The sequence below is a fragment of the Physeter macrocephalus genome, chromosome 12 (genome assembly GCF_002837175.3).
Source record: "Physeter macrocephalus isolate SW-GA chromosome 12, ASM283717v5, whole genome shotgun sequence".
Taxonomy (NCBI): Eukaryota; Metazoa; Chordata; class Mammalia; order Artiodactyla; family Physeteridae; genus Physeter; species Physeter macrocephalus.
In genome coordinates this window covers 38,676,357-38,692,623 of record NC_041225.1, presented here as the reverse complement: position 1 = coordinate 38,692,623, position 16,267 = coordinate 38,676,357, and the positions used below count along the sequence as shown (strand labels likewise).

The window sequence follows — 16,267 nt, the reverse complement described above, 5'->3', positions numbered from 1 at the left end:
AATAGAAAGACAGCAGAGTAGTCAGAGGACATCAAAGATATTTCTAGAAACAAGGCCTGGTGAGCCAAAGGGAGATTGAATGAATGTGCTGATGTTTACCTTCCCAGCTTTTCGTAGGAAATCGAAGATGCTTTTGTGAAAGGCAAGTGGGGAAAAGGTGAGTCTACAAACCATCATCCATTCAAAGCCTTGATTTAAAACATTTGTTTTCAAACACACTAAGGATTCAATGTCCAGTTGTTAACATTTGCGAAGTGAATTTTTTTCAGAATTTATTTGAAGGAAATACCTTGAGGACTTGGCAATGTACCAAAGAGGAAAAAAGATGTCCAGCATAAAGGCATACTGTTAGAATTTTAGGGACTATAAGCCAGGGACTTCCCTATCCGAGAGCTCTTCTTCCCCACCTGTACCCTCTTCAGTCTGAGATGGCAGAGGACTTGGATTTCAGGAACCACAGAAAAGAGATGCCCTGGTACTTGGCTTCAGAAAATCCTGGATGTATTTTCAGTCAGAGGTTACCGTTTTATTGGTGGAAAAGTGAGGACAGGGATGTTGTAGACGAAGCTTTGTCCTAATTTGAATGGCCTTGAAGGGCAATGCTGGTTGATGTTCCCAAGCGTGTCGCCTATCTGGGTAACAGGGAGTACCTGGGTATTCTGGAAAGCTAGAGCCACGCTGGGAAAGAGAAATAGCATGACTGACAGCCAGCTTGGCTCCCAGTAGAGATTTGTCCCCTGCCCACTTACCCCCAACTCTGTCGTCTGTTGGTATCACTTTACCCCGATGGTCCATGGGTCACAGAGTCTGCCATTCAGAAAAGTTTTCCAAGTCCACTCTGTGCTGGAGCCCGGACTGGACAAAGCACAGGGGCCCAGAGGGCACCACTGGGTGGAGCATTTGCTCATTTCCTCAATCCTGTTCGGTGTACAGGTCAGGAGACTCTTCTGTGAACCACCCAAGGAAGGGAGGAAAAGAAGGATCGAAGAATTGTTAAGGAAAAAATATAGAGTGATCACATCATTGCAGCTAGAAGAATTTTGAGGTCAGCAGTTCATTCTGCTGCCTCTGATTGGCTTCCACCCCAGAGGGACATTAGCCCTCAGGGTCACCACGGTGCCTGTGGGAGTGGGAGTGGGTGGGTGTCTGCCCCTGGTCTCTGGATCTCACCTGTCACTGCAGGCAGCCCGGCTCGTGGAAGAGAGGAGGAGAGTGCAATGCACCCAATGCAGAGCATGCAGTGGCCAAGCCCATAGAACACCTGTAAGATGGCTAGAAATTGAAAGGAATAGACAAACAGGAAAGGGAACGGAAGGAGAGAAGGGAGAAGGGATGGAAGTAGCATCTATAGTGGTGAGTGGTAGAGAACAGGCTTCTGTGTACCTCAGCCTTCTCTTCCTCTTCTTTTCTGGAGCTGTAAATAGTGAAAATATCTTCACTACCTTCTTAGCATGACGTACAGTTACTAAGACCTTTCAATCTACTTTCTCTACACTACATCACTCGCAATCAGCCTGCTCTAAAGGCAGCCTTTGCAATCCCATTTTATGAATCAGTACACTGAGGCTCAGAAATGTTTAGGAGTCTCTGGAGTCACATAGCTCAGAAGGAGAAAGAAGGGTACTGCCCCTCAGTTGCCATAACAAAAGGAAGGGATGCACGGTCGGTCATTCCACCAGAGACGTATTCACAGCTCAGAACCCTCAGGGAGGGGCCAGGGAAAGAAAGACACATGATGAGAAGTCTATGGCAAGAAATTTGGAGGAAAAGGCCAGAGACCAGAGGTTAAGGGGAAAGAGGTGTGAAGGAAAGAAAACACCCTGTCTGCAGCGGCAACCTCTACGCCATCGTGTTTCACTTAATAGACTGTGTCCTGAATTGGGAGATGGATGAGGGGATAAACAGCACCCTCGCAGGCTGACTAAGGCCTCGGGGACTTGGCTGCATGGAAAGGAGGCACAAATAGACTCTCACCCAGGACTTGCAGAGGTGAGAAGGAAGGAGGGTGCCAAGGAGACCGTCGGTCTTGGCCAGAGAGGGCAAGATGCAGGTTGGGATGGAGCAGCCCCAGGACAGGAGAGGCGGGGAGCACAGGGAACATGCAACAGCTGGGGCAGATGTCTTCTCATCAATCGCTAGCCCTCAGCCCCTCACGGGCCTCCCCTACGCCTCACGTGCCAAGTGAGTCAGTGTCATCGTCGATCCCTGCTGTGTATTCACAGGGCTGGAGGGGAGGGATCTGGCTGGAACATAGAAGGCCCCTTAACACATGAATTTGGCCCCAAATGCACCCAAACTGCTCTGTCCTTTGCAGCTGTCGGCACCCACAGGATTCTAACAGCTAGAATATCTCTCATGTTATTGCCCCCTTACTGTTCTCATAATAAAACTTTCATTAACTCCACCAGCTATTCACTCACTGACTCACGTGTTCAACAGATGGTATTAGGTAGCAGGCACCTTGCTAGACCTGAGGGGTGTCTAGCCTTGAAGGTCCCAGTCTTCTGGGAGCGCACAGCTGGGTGGGCTAACAAGGCAAGTCAACAAATAATTTTGATTTAATGTGATGGGTCAGATGGAAGGCAAGCACTAGATGGGCCTGCATTGAACCTAGTTGGAAGGTGGGTGGTGGGCGAGAGGAGAATCTATAGCAGTCCGGGGCTGAACTTATAGTACCATGATCCTGTAGGAACCAGACTTCATCCCAAAGATTTCTCAACAGTACCCAGGTGTGGCCTTTATCCTCATGATGCAAAACGGCTAATAGAGCTCCAGCCATCACCTCTTCATATTACAGTGTAAGCATGAGCAACAAACTCAGTGGGTCTCATGCTACATGATAGTCCTAGGAATTCATAAGTGTCTTCTTTCATGCTTGTCTTTATCAGCATTTATTCATTCATTCTTCCAAATTCGGTGTTCTTTCAATGCCATATTCTGAATGTGGAGCTTTATATTGTAGTAGAGAATGTAGTTGGACCCATCAGGTTTCATTGTCCATCATCATTGTGTGGAAGAATTTTTGCTGTATTTGAACCCATCCGTCTCCCACCTCTCAACACACACAGATGCACACACACAGACACGTGTTGAATTATATGTAGGGGCCACGGAGATTTAGAGCACAAAGACATCATAAAGGAATTGGAGTCCAGCCATTCCTCAGAGCTTTTACTTTGTTGAAAATCAAGCTTGACCATGGATTTGGCTATTAGGACACGAAAGTTACTTCCGAGGAGGCTGAGTGACAGGGGAAGGATCTGAGGTCCCCTCCTGTGGGCCCTGGCACTCACCACATCTGCTGACTTTACACCAGACTTGATTATGGTCATGGGCTTTGAAATGATCTGGTCCAACTTGAGGCTTTATCTACAGATTTGTATCCTTTCTCCGTTTCTTGCTACTGTGTTTTTCTACTTGGAGAGAGTGAGCCTCCAGCCTGAAAGGTTATATTGTACAAGTGCTAAACGTGAATCCAGGTGTTTGGCGACTCTAAGTCAGGCCCTTATAAAGTTGTGCGATACAAGCTGAGTCCTTTCAGTGCTGAGACTGTTTCTTATAAAAACAGAGATGGTAATAATCCCTGACTCAAGGTTTTTATGAACACTAAATGCAAATAAGTCTGGAAGAGCCATTCAATAAAATGATAGTTTCCTTTCTTTTCCTTTAAAGGGGTTTTCTCTTCCAAAATATTTGCATCCTAGGAAATGAAGGGTCTCTGATAAAAGGGGAAGTAACTCAACCACAAAATCTTGGTGCCAGCCTGGATTTGAGGAAGCCTCCGTAACTAACATCTCAAATTTCCTTCTCTCTTGGCTGACAGAGTTGGAGGCCAGAGCCTGATACTTATCTCCTTCCATCTGTTTCTCTGTGAAGACTTATTATAACGGGATGTGTCTATTCCAAAACAGTGGTGCCTTCTATACAAGTGTGCAGAACATTTCTCTTAATTTCCTAGTGCTTCGTTCTCAGGCTTCCCACTGTAAAATCAAGAAGTGCTAAAAAGACGGCTTCTCCCTGACTTCTCTGCTGCTCCGGGGGAAAGTGGGGCCTTGAGGCAAGCTCTGGTCTGGGGATGTTATCTCCAGAGACCTCCTGCATTCCCTAAGTCTCCCAGCATCCCTCCAATCCCCCCTGAGCATGCTTGGTTTGAGCCAGATTAGCATCTTCCCTGTTCCCCAAACACAGTCTCTTTTCCAATCTTGATGGTTTTGGTCTGTGCCTTCCGCTCCTCCTCTGAACTTCAGCTCCCACCCAGGGCCTTGACTCCGATCTTTATCATCTGTAGTTCCCAGCCCTCACCCCCCACCCCTCCTCAAGCTCAGTCTGTGCTGTGCTCCAAGAGCTGGGGATGGCGGCAGGTAAGGTGACGAGGCTAGTCCGGATGGACCGAGGCTTTGAGCATTCTACTCAGTGGGGAAGCAGAGCCTTCTCCACAAGCAGAGGCAGACACTGAGGAAGCTTTGCAGACATTTGAAAAAGTCTAACGGGCCCAGCTTTCCTCCAGCCTCATTGTTTCCCAAGAACCGTCATTCCTGTGGGTCTGAGTCTGCATTTAGAAACTGAATGCTATAGACTGAATGTTTCTGTCCTCCTCCCCCAATCCATATGTTGAAGCCCTAACCCCCAGTGTGATGGTATTAGGAGGTGGGACATTTGAGAAGTAACTGGGATTAGATGAGATTATGAGGTTTTAGTTCAGATTGCTATAACAAATTACGGAAGGCTGGGTGCCTTAAACAACAAACATTAATTTATCATATTTTTTGGATGCTGAGAAGTTTAAGGTCAAGGTGCCAGCAGATTCAGTGTCTGGCGAGAACTCACTTCCTGATTTTAGATGGCCATCTTTTAGTTGTCTTCTCACATGGCAGAGAGCAAAGAGAAAGAGCAAGCTCATGTGTCTCTTCTTATAAGGGCACTAATTTGGTCATGAGGGCTCCATCCTTATGACCCAATTATCTCCCAAAGCCCCAACTCCTAATACCATCACTTTGGGGGTTAGGATTTTAATGTGTAAATTTTGGGAGTAGGACACAAATATTCAGTGTATAACACAGCCTGAACTGACTAAGGCACTGAGGAAGTCTGGAGGCTCAGATAGACATTTATATCCCAATATGTTTTTAGGGAATGTATATCTCAGCCTGGAAGCGCAGCCATCCTGGTTGGTATTGCCTGACCTTTACTGCAGGGCCTAGAATCTAACATTTTGGGGACTGTGCCTACAAGTAGTAAGCTCCTAGGAAATGCTCCTATCCTAGACTGAGATGATCATCTTCTTTTAAAAAGCATTTTCCTTTCCATATATTTTCCACAATTACTCTTGCTCCAAGAGAAAAATAAACTTGTATGCCATGAGCATGGTTTTATAGATAAATCTGTAATTTAAACCTCAAAGTAACCCAGTGAAATAAGTATTATGACTCCCATTTCACAGATGAATAAACTGTGGCTTAGAGGAATTACTTCCTCCAGAATCATATAGCTAATAAGTGGTGGACATACCTGGAATACAAATGCAACTTTTTCTACATCCAAATATCCTATTACCAGTGTGATCTGTTTCAGATTGTTAATTCAGAATGCTGAAGTTTCTATAGACATCTGAAAAGCATGACAAATCAAACAAAATAATTTTCCAAATCATCTTTCGGTGATATCCCAAGACTATAAATGCCCAACTCTATAATCACATAAATATATTTCTCTTTAGCTTGATCAAATTATAACCACTTATTCTTTTGACTTTCCACTACGCCATACATATGCCATTATTGTGGCATCTGTAACACTTGAATGCACTTACTTTATTACATGACAGGCAGAGTCAGAAGAACATTCCACACAATAGGAGATCTCCTTAAGAGCAGGAATCACGACTTAGTCACCAATGTCAACACCATTCTCAGGTAACCCAGGCAGGGGGTGCTGCCCCAGCTTTTTCATCAGGCAGCCTCGTACTTTGGAGTGACTTCCTGGAAATTTTCTAAGTCCTCTTCCAGTGCTAAAGACAAGTTCAGTTCAGGCCAACAAATCCACTGGGGCAGATGGAGATATCCTGGGGCTATGTGGTCAGGCCCTTGTTCTAGATTTCTGAGAGTCTGGGAAGGAATAGCTCCCATTGGCCGGCATAGCATTTCTTTCATGGAATGGCATGAGATTATGTTGCCAGATGCTGCTGACATGCTGATATTGGTGACTTAAAATGTTTATTTAGAAAATTATTTGCCCAGAACCTTGCATATTGAGAAGGCAGGCTTGAGTGATGTATCTGTAGCTCCCAGGCACATGTATCTGTTCAGTAAATACTTGTTAAAGCAAAGAATGAATGGATAAAAGGTCTGTGATATTTAAAAATAAATTAAATTAAGAACATTAAAATTTTTTCCTGATTATGGAGTTGGCATTAATTAGCAGTCATTCTCCGTAGACAAACTGTATAAAACTCACTCCAGTGTCAGAGTCCAGTGAATTGCTCCCAGACTTAAGTGGACTATTGACAATGTTGGTACCAATTGGTCCATTCAGAAAGCCCATGCCCTCTCCTAGACTTAGCACAATTCTCTAGGTTTTGGACATCAATGTGCTTGTATCCTAGACACATTAAATGTCCTAAATTCCTCAGTCATGGGAAGCCCAGCACCTTTTAACAGCTGCCCTCTCCCCCTCCCCAACATTATAGGGTCACCAGGGCCAGGAAGTCCCACAGAGGGGAAAAAAAGCCTGATTTATCTTAATCTTGTGCAGAGCTAAAATGACATTTTTTTAAATTCCTACACTGATGCTGAAAATGAAATCTTCAAGACAAATGGTTTCTGGGCAGTGGAAATTCCAGCCCCAAGAGAGAGGCAGAAAATGAGCTTTCTGTTGTGAGGGCTGAAGCCACCAAGACTATGGTATCTGATTGGCTAATGTGTTAGATTTTGAGTGAGGATTGACAAAAGCCCTATGTGAAATCACCATGTGATTCTGTGGAAGATACCTCCCTTATTACTTACTACGTGATTTCCAAAGAAATTGGGCCTGTTGTCAAAAATAACATGCTTCCTATGAAATACAGATTTACTGGGATTCGGGTAAGTAATTTATGATCTTGGGTTTGTGCCTTTAATAACCTATTATCCGGGAGGGTGTCTGAAGAAGGAAAGCCCTATGGCTAAGAGCCAGTAAATTACACACCATGGTAGAGGGGGAGCCACACATTCCTCTCCCATAGATGGCTTGTCCTTATAGATGTCCTGAGCAACTGTGTGCAGTACTGCATTAAGCACTGAGTGTATACAGACAAGGCATGGTCCCAACCTCAAGGACGTAATCAAATAGCTGTGACATGAAAGCATCATGAATCATTTAAATAGGTATTTAGTTTACACCATAAGAGTTCAGTTCCTGAAATTTCTGAATTTAGGGTATTTGGGCAGAGCCCTGAATATTGGATATGTTTATTAGGAGTTTAGAATTGAAGAAGGCATTTGAATACAATGTGAATAAAATAATAGAGGTGGAAGAATTCAAGCACAAAAAGGAGACAAAGTGGGCTGGAGGGTAAGAATTAAGAGTGGATTACAAGGAATTAAGGCTGTAAAAGCAGATTTGCTGATTTCATTATACTTCAATATTTCTATTTAAATTAACTCATTGACTAGAGTAGTCCAACAACCTTCTTTATAATTATTGAAATGTGTTTTAAAAATATCACAATTTAGTCCACCCCCACTGTTTATGTGTGTACAAAATACATTGTGTGTGAATATCTGTGTGTGGATGGCAAGTGTTTGAGGTGTACATGAGGGGGCATAGAGGGATGTGATGACGTAACATGAGGTATGTGTGTGTTGAGTTTGGAGATATATATATATATATATATATATATATATATATATGTTTTATGGGAGGGGCTTAGCTGAGCTAGGCAGATATGGGACAAAATTGTCCATGTCATTGAGCCCCACCCAGTGGGCCTTCTAGGGCAGCACAGCCTATGAGAGAGAGACCCCAGCTACCACATATGCCTTCTCAGACAGCCTTCCTTTATTGAAAGACCGTTGGTCCATCTGTGTTGTTACAAATGGCAAGATTTCATCTTCTTTCATGGCTGGAACTTGAGGGTATTATGTCAAGTGCAATAAGTCAGATGAAGGAAGACAAATGCCATATGATTTCACTCATATGTGGAATGTAGGAAACAAACAAAATAAATGAACAAACTAAACCAAACAAAAACAAACATGTAGATACAGAGAACAGAGTAGTAGTGACCAGAGAAGAAGGGGCAGGTAGGAGGAGGGCAAAATCAGTGAAGGAGATCAACTGTGTGGTGATGGATGGAAATTAAATTTTTTGCGGTGAGCAGGGTATAGTATATGTAGAAATAGTAATATAATGTTATACACATGAAACTTACATAATGTTATAAACCAATGTTACCCCAACAAAAAATAAATTAAAAAAGAATATAAAGAATACATTCATATAGATTTATGAGTTACAGTATTTTTCTAACAAAAAGTTCATAGAATAATAAAACTTTAAGGGAATGTAAAAAAAAAGACAGGAAGATCATTGGGGAAACAATCAGCTTTGGAAAGGGAGGTATCATAACTTCTTGACACACTAAGGTATAAATTATTTTATATTTCTACTAAAATCAGAGGCCCAGAGGCAGGGTCTAGCGATCTGGCCAAATTACTTAGTTTTAAATCTGTGGAAAACAGCTCTAAGGCAGCAATTCAAGCACTAACAACAAAAAGACATATTGAAGTTTTGCTTTTGGACCCAAAGATAATTACACATAGTTCCTGCTTCCGAAGAGCTTACTGACCAGTGAAGGAGACAAAAAACAAACAAACGAACAAAAACCCACAGAAGTGTAATTAAGGGCTGAGATGAGATACAAGCTCCATCCTGTAAGAATACAGAGAAAGACACAGGCTGGAGACTTAGGGAATGTGACGTGAAATTTTTAAGCTGTGCTTGAAGGTTGAGTAGGATTTTCAAGTTAGGAAAGGGGTGGGTGAAGGAAGAGATTTCCAGGATGAAGTTGTCAAAGATAAACAAAGCCAGATTGACACTATTTAATGTGCTAAAGACAGATTTTAATCAGTGATATACTATTGCAATAGAGAAAAGAGTCCAGTGTGAACTGAACTCAATTCCCATTTGTACAGAGGAAACTGGGCATTTTAAAGGGAGAATAAGGGAATAGAGAAGGGGGTGAGCAGAGGCTCAGTAGTGTCAGGGAAGTGAGAATTACAAAACACTGGGAGGAGGGGTTGGTCCGTGGGAAACCCATCTGTGTTTGTCAACTGACTCTTATCAGCTTATCAGAGGGAGGCTCCTACCCTCCCACAGGGACTGGAAGACAAGGGCCCTTTCTTCAGGTGTTGGCTTGAACAAACTAAATTCTTTTGACAGTCTTGAGTTTTCTCAGGCAGATACCTTAATGGGGGCTAGGGTCATCCTAGAGATGTGACCTTGGGCTGTAAGAAACTATGTTAGTGTTTTGTTCAAGTTTTTATAGGCCAAGGTTGAAGCCTAGTCAAGAAAGGGCTCAGAGAAGCCTGGCTAGTGTTTGGTCAAGGAGAGAATCTTTGTCAAGGAACAACATGAGCTGAGATACAGAGTTTGGAAGTTCTCAGTGAGTATGGAGGATTTGCAGGTGATCCAGGACAATTAGGTGCATGGAGTAGAGGTAGGTTGGGGCAGGATATGAGGCCACAGAGGTAGTTCAGGTTTAGTTTCTGGAAAGCTCTTTGGGGTTTTTTGATGGAGGGATGACTGCTCTCCTCTGATGTAGATCCTAGTCAAGGAACTGCAGTTGATTGCAGGGTAAATATGAGGGGCTTGTGAGATGTAAGCCAAACTGTCTAATTTGCTATTGCTCTTTGCTTATTTCCCTACTGTTATTCTTGAACCCTTAGCAAAAACTTGTTTAAATCTTCCAGTTGAATATCAGCTGTGCTGGGAAGTAATGGAGGTTGTTAGTCATGACCCTTTTGGAAACGTGACAGAAATCCAGCTCACCACAAAGGAAAATCCAGGGATTGGGCTGAAGGCAAGGCTGGATCCAGAGTCTTTAATAAAGTCATTTCTACCCCCTTACCTCGGGCTTTGATTTCTTTTTTTTTTTAATTTTATATTTATATATTTATATATTTATTTAATTTACCTTTACTTTATCTAGCAATGTTTCTTCATATGGCTGAAGTTGAGAGTTCTAGGAAGCTCTAGGCTTTCATAATTTTTATTGCTTGTGATTTCTGAATAAAAGAGTGAGTTTCTATCCCAGGGGAAATAAATCATCTCTCAGGACTGACCTTGGTTTATTCTATCTGAGTGATGTGTTTATCCTTGAACAAAATCACCATTGCCAAGGGACAGTATACTCTGATTGGCCACCCTGGGTCACTCACATAGGCGAGGGGTAGGATAGGGGACCACAAATGTCCCACCAGTCCACACAGAGTGGGGCAGGGGTGGCTCCCAAAGGAAAAGCAGAGGGCTGATTCAGACTAAGAAGGAGCAACTTCTGGATCATAAAAATAAGACATGACTCTTCCAAAGTATCTTTTCTTGTTTCAATATTTGGACCAGAGCCTAAGGAGCAAGTCCCCTACCACAGAGACCAGTTTGGTCATGGCATCATGGCAGTGGGAATTAGCAGGAGGAAGTTAAATGATGGAAGGTGAGCCATAGGTTGTTATATTTTCTGGAGCTATCCAGACACTCTTCCCAATAACTTATCAATGTCCAAAGAAAAATAATATTTTTTTAATCACCTACTACACTAGAAAATATTGGTTAAATATTATGCAGAGTGCAACTTTAGTTTGCCCTTCAGGCAAAGGGGCCATGCAAATTTTACAATGGACAACTCCAGAGGTGTCATTCACACAGCTGAATCCCTTACAGGGAGGCCCAGAGAATAAGACGTTCACATTTTTAAAATATCACTTGTTTAATGTGTGATTTAAAACACTGCCTTTCCAGATGATCAGAAAAGACCGATCATCGTTTGCGGTAAGTGTTCATGTCTGCAAAGGTCTCCCACAAGGTGTCCTTGATTATTACAAACATGCTCTAGAACCTGCTGCTCAAAGAGTGAGACATAGACTAGTAGCATCTGAGATCTTAGACGTACAGAATCTCAGGCCTATCCTCACTAGAACTTGCGTAAGACTCCCAGGTGATTGATGTGCATATAACAGTTTTAGGAGCACTTCGGTATAGCACCCTCTTTCCCGTGCTAAACATTACAGAAATACAGTTGCAGAAATTCAGTAGAATAAAAGGAAATAGAAAAGGTATGCAATCAAGAGGAAATGGGTTCAAATTTTGACTCTACGACTCTTGAGTATTTACTTAACATCTTTAACGTATGTAAACATTAATTACTTTCTCGAGAATAACAGATGGTCCATAAACGTTAGCTCTGTTTTTCCTCATTCCCATTTAAATCCAGGGTCACTAATACAATGTGCCTTGGATTATACAGTATGCACAGTATTTAGTGAGTAGTTAGGTACTAGCATTTAGCATGAGCAGAAAGACAAAAATATATCAAGCTCCTAATAATATAGGGTTAATTCATTATCGTAGCATAACCTAATCTAATCTGGTTACTATAAAATTGGTACCAAGAGTGAAGATTAGCTGAGAAACTTCAAATACATAGCATTTGCTTACACATGAGGTGGTAGGAAGAGGCCCCTGAGGATACTGATATTGTAGGCAATGAAAAAAAACAACGATGATTCGTGGCACATAAGGCAAAAATGTTTGGTAAAATAATTACCAATAATGATGTGAGAAGCAGATCATGAACTTAATGAAGTTATGGCTCTAGGAGACAGGAGGTAAATAAGGGTGTTAATAGTGTCTTAATAGTGGCAGCATTTGGCAAAGTGTTACCAGAAAGAGAGGAGCTCAGGAAAGGATTGACTAGTTTAAATGCAGAAATAATAGGAAGAGAACTCAGTCCACAAAGCGTGTATGTCACCCAATGCCCCTATCCAAAGTGGCCAAGAAGGATAAAAATGGAAAAGAAAGACCCTCCGACAGGGCAGGTCCAGGGGTCAGAGAAGAAAGAACTAAGGAGTGGCCCCTGCAGGGAGCAGAATCAGGGCTTAATTAAGGAATATTCTCCTTTTTCAGGTTAGGGGGCCCCAGGATATTTCATCCCCAGTTAGATTTCAGAACTGTCAGTTCAGTGGTAGAGAAGTGTCCTCATTCTTCCCCTTTCCACGTGGCAGAGTCTATTATGGAAATCCTGTCCCCATTTCACAATGGCATATTGTCTTTTTAGTACATGAGTCTTTGAGTCAAGAGAAAAAAAGCGTCCAAACCTAATGTAGAGACTCCCATCCATGCCCCTGTGTCCTGAATGTTGACATACTTGTGATGAGTGAAGGACACCCTGGGTTTTCTACTGTGGGCGAGAGGAGAAGCGCTTTCTTTGTGGAAACAAAGGTGAAGCAATCATTTGCTGAGCAGAAGAGCAGATGTTGTTGACGTTGTTAGTATTGGCCAATATTTGATCTTTTCTCCTTCCAAGCCCACAGGGAGTTGCATTATCCTCCTTTCAACTGAAGAGGACCATGTGACTTGATCTGACCAAAGAAATATGGGCAGGACTAACAACTGTCACTTCTTGGCTGAGGCAGTGAAAAAGCCCATGTCAAAGTGTCTAGTCTCTCTTCTTTGCTGCCACAAAGGCCAGTAAAGGGAGCCTGTGTCCACCTGGGCGCTGGCTGGTGAGAGCCCCTCTCTGACTTGGGTTGGACAAGCCGGGTGAGCAGGGCAGCAGACCTGAGGTTTCCGGGATTTTGTTACTACTGCATAATATAAAAATACTCTGACAAGCACAGTGACCATTCCACAGAATGTTTACAAAGTATAATTACTCACTCAACTCAGGCTAAGCCACTCAATTCTAAATGGATTAAAAACTCTTTTCTTCTAGGTCTCGCTGCCTTTCCTTTTAGATTGCCCAATGGCACCAAAAGCTACAGAGATTGTCACTGACTCTGAAGGATGGGCTTTGCTTTTCCAGCTCTCTTCGACTTAACAACTCCAATCTGTTGTGCTCATGTTAAATCAGGGGAGGCTGAAATGTGAATCATTAGTTTGTAATTGAGAAATATCAAACAGGGTTTGCCAAAACCAAGAAAGCCAGCTGACTGAAACAGAGCTCTTCGCAGGGACAAAGCAAATACCACTGAGATCAGAGTGGACAAGAAAGAATACAGTATCTCCTCTCCCTGGACACTGAGGGGACATGGATGACAGTGGGACCTCAGAGTACATTGGGGTGACCCTGTTATCAGGGTGGGTGTCTGAGGTACTTGGAATGAAAGAGCGGTTTTGGAAATAAACGGAAGCAAACCCCAGGACAACTCCATCATCCCTCAGTTAAGCAATCACCTAGTCAACATATGCTTATTACTTATTTTGTGTCAGTATTAACAATATCAACTGACAAAAAAAAAAACCATGATGGAAAGAAAGTTGCAAGGATTTTTTTCAAACTGAGTCGGAGGCCATTTTCAAGTGGAGGGCAAAATGGTCTGCAAAGGCCTCCTTGATTATTTATTCAAAGAACTGCAAATTTCTCCAAATAAATAAATAAATAAATGAGACAGTTTCCTTCCAAGCTCAAAACTCACGCAACGGGAAATTCTGAAATTTACTTCAAGCACTTACTAATAAAAAAAAGAGCAAAGGAATCAGGTTCCATTCATGTTCAATGCATTAGCAAAGGTCTGGATTGCTTGAGTCAGTAATCACTCAACTGGCGAAAGCTGGTGTGAAAATGTGGTGATTCCACCAACTAAGCTCTGGTTCCATATCCACGGCCTTAAAAATAAACTGAAAAGTAGAGGCTCACTCCATCAAAGTCAATGGACTGATAGACACAGGGGAGCTGTGAGGCCGTCCCCCAAAGTTGTGTACCGCATAGTGGCCCACCCCTTCTGAGACTGGGACCTCAGCCTAGGAAAACAGACTGCTTAGAATGGTTGCATGCCTGGGGGATGAAGCCACTGCTGCTTATTTTTTCTGTAGACTGAACACCCACTCACAGATCTGGCCTTCGCTGACCACCTGATGGGGTCCTGTCTCTGCTCCAGGTAGTGGAGAAGTGCACTAGCAAAGTGGAGAAAATTTATAAACAGCTTCCAGGGACCATTGTAAAATAATGTAGCAATAAGTGAGATGTCTGCTAGAACAGTTTCTAGTTCCATAACTACAGCCCATTGATTTTAATTCCTCTGTGCTTAGGCCACACCGCTGCCGCTTGCGCATATGCTGGTTGCCTGGCGTGGACTGCATTCCCACTATATTCCAGGTATTGTAACCTCACTTGTCATTCATTGCTCTACTCCGTGACACCTGTTCTATGTCAATTTCCTTCATCTCCTTAGTCAGAATTCTCTGATCCTTTTCCTGCATTCTTCTACCTTTTACCAGTTTTGTGTGTTTCTGTTTAATCCTGCTAGAATGTGAGCTCCTATGGAGAAGGGCCCCTGGGGCCTGTATATATCATTTTTTGTGTCCCAAGTGCTGCTATCAGAGCTCAGTTAATGACTGTTGATTGCCTTTAATATAAAACAAGGATGGGGATTTTTTTCTTTGCAGAGAGGAAGGGAGACAAAGGGCTTGGGGTTAGCTAAGGCTCTTGGGTGAATTAGTCATGAGAAGTAAGACAAAAGTGGTTACGAAGGCATGACAGTCTTAAAGGTGGAGTGGGGCACATTTTCACCAAGATGAAAGTGTAAATAAAAAGCAGGTGTTGGGATAGGAAAGGGAAGGTCTCAGATCTGGCACTGGTGGCTCCAGGCAAGTCAAAAGCAACAGTGACAAAGGTGGCCATCAAGCATTTGGCTCTAGAACACAGTGGGAAAGCAGTGGGGACTAAACGTTCTCAAAAGGCCCCCCCTTTAGACAGTCCTCTTATGACACTGTGACAAAACAATGTCATTTCCCTGAGCAAGTTACCAATTTTCTATTCACTGACAATTGATACAAAAATATGCTTTTGAGGCGAATGAGCCTGTGGGTTCTGAGATGAGGTCCCGGAACGCTCAGCCCAGCGGTGGCCGCCCTACCCTTGCTTCTCACCCAGAGGACACTTCCTGCTGCCTCTGAGGAGTCCCTGCCCTCCCCCACACCTGGCGCCCATGAGGAAATCTCTGGGATCCATCTCGCCCGTGTGACCTGCCAGGTCATGCACGCTCGGATTTGTCACCACACTCACACGCCTTCCCATCTCGTCCTGCTCATTATTATTTACTACGGTAAGTTGACCACCGGCTGTTTTAATGATATGCTTCCATAAACTTAAAAAATACTTAGAGTACTTATAGGTTCAGGACTAAGTTTTGTGTGATATCTGTTTCTTTCCCAATCAGAAGTAAAGGCAGTTTTCTGTGGATCTTCCCATGTAAAGTGGATAAGAGGCTGAATGATATGTGATAGAGATACAAGTACAGACAGATATATCATATATACCAAGAAATTGACTCTACTGACCGACCATGCTCTCTCCCTTCCTCTGCACTAGGCCGTCTTCTGGCATCAATCTGGGAAATGTGTCCTTCAAGCCTTCTCTCCAATTATTACTCCTTGGGTTGAGCAGAACCCGATTAACCCACAGATTAGGATCATATTTCCCACCCAGAAGACACGCTAACACCGCCAAAGTTACAAATGGTGGCAGTTTACTCTCCCCATGGGACCTCAAATAGTCCTGATCATGTGTAAATAAATCTTGTTTGGCAAAACAGGCAGCGACCTGGCATGGAAATGATCACTAGCAACAGAATTCCTTGCTGACTCCAACTCACCTCCACTAAACAAATGCTGCACAAATATTTAAAGAATATTGCTTTAATGGGGAGCCAAACTGTTGGTCTGCTGGGAAAACCCATGGGTCTCAGTCTGGCCATGGATAGAGGCTCCTTTCATTGAAACAATGAAAAAAACCCTAGGTCACTGGCCGTCCCTGGTTGCCCTGCTCTTTACCTCCCATATGATTATTTCTCTTCGCCTCTGTCACTCCCTCTAAATATCTCTAGGCCCCTTTCCCCGCTACCCTTCCTTTTGCCGTTCCTCTCCAGCTGATGAGTTCTGACTTGGAAGCAGAGGTGGATCACAGTCTCAGAAAGGATGCTAGTCCCAGGGACCCTGACTTGTAAACAAACTTGCAGGAAATCCAAGTCCTTGCATATCCTTCGTTTAGCTCCACAGAATAGCAACTGAGTGCTGA

The 16,267-nt window shown here is 43.2% G+C and overlaps 1 long non-coding RNA gene across 1 annotated transcript; it reads left to right on the top strand.

Moving 5' to 3' along the window:
• Window positions 1-80: 80 nt before the first annotated feature.
• LOC114487347 (uncharacterized) lies at window positions 81-15,290 on the top strand. The gene is made up of 3 exons (XR_003682384.1): window positions 81-157; window positions 14,281-14,347; window positions 15,125-15,290. It is a non-coding gene; the product is annotated as an uncharacterized lncRNA (long non-coding RNA).
• Window positions 15,291-16,267: the final 977 nt, after the last annotated feature.